The following is a 942-nucleotide window of genomic DNA, read 5'->3' as shown; positions in this document are numbered from 1 at the left end:
AGGTGTTTTGTTTCACAGGCAGATCGATATCTCAATGCGGTCCACATGAAAGCAATTTTCTTTCCCTGAGTGCAAATTGCACTTTTAATGCCTGATATTTCAGCCACTCATTTCTCTCACTACATGACAAAACTCTCGAAACTTTTCTCCAAAAGCACTGAATGTTATTCTAACCATTTATGGCCTTTCTCCATTCATGTACACAAAGTCCAGTATGATTCCAAATGTCATCAAAAGATATATCTGTTTGTAGCTGAACAACTTATACAATGCGATCTTTCTTCTTTGTGTCAAATGAACTTAACAATTGAAACATCCAAAACTGGCTGTGTTTCTTGCCAACATACTGGTGTTTGGACATGTGGGATTACTTGCATGTCGCTTTCAATAACTCAGTTGGTAGAGTAGAAGTTAAAACTGTCATCCTTTGGCTGTCGGCTCAACTCCAACTCACACAAACTTTATGTTTTAATGCAGAATCTGTCGTTTTATATGAGCATAAAAAGAGGTTTTTCCCTGACCGGGAATCGAACCCGGGCCGCGGGGGTGAAAGCGCCGAATCCTAACCACTAGACAACCAGGGACAAAGCTGCTGAATTTACATGAGAAGACCATTTTTCAAAGTCTGCACTCCTACTATTCTGACAATGTTTGGATGCATACTGGACTTGGTATGCATGAGTGGAAAAAGGCCATAAAGCGAGTTATTCATCTTTCTCTTTGTTCTACAAAAAAATGAAGTTTGCAAGAGTCAGGGCTCTTTTTTACCATCTGGGAAAAGAGGGAACGCTGGTGTCACTAACACATGGAAAGAGCTGTTATATATTCCCCATTTGTCTCCTTAATGTTTCTGACAATTTAGCCACTCATTTCTCTCTCTACATGAAAACACTCTAGAAAATGTTCTCCAAAAAATACGGAATGTTATTCTAAGTACTCAGA

The 942-nt window shown here is 39.2% G+C and overlaps 1 non-coding gene across 1 annotated transcript; it reads right to left on the bottom strand.

Moving 5' to 3' along the window:
- Positions 1–512: 512 nt before the first annotated feature.
- trnae-uuc (transfer RNA glutamic acid (anticodon UUC)) lies at positions 513–584 on the bottom strand. Its single transcript has one exon. It is a non-coding gene; the product is annotated as a tRNA-Glu (tRNA).
- Positions 585–942: the final 358 nt, after the last annotated feature.

The sequence above is a fragment of the Electrophorus electricus genome, unplaced genomic scaffold, assembly GCF_041902795.1.
Source record: "Electrophorus electricus isolate QZ-2024a unplaced genomic scaffold, ASM4190279v1 Scaffold36, whole genome shotgun sequence".
NCBI lineage: Eukaryota > Metazoa > Chordata > Actinopteri > Gymnotiformes > Gymnotidae > Electrophorus > Electrophorus electricus.
The sequence above is the reverse complement of the archived record's forward strand: the minus strand, read 5'-3'. Positions and strand labels throughout refer to the sequence as shown.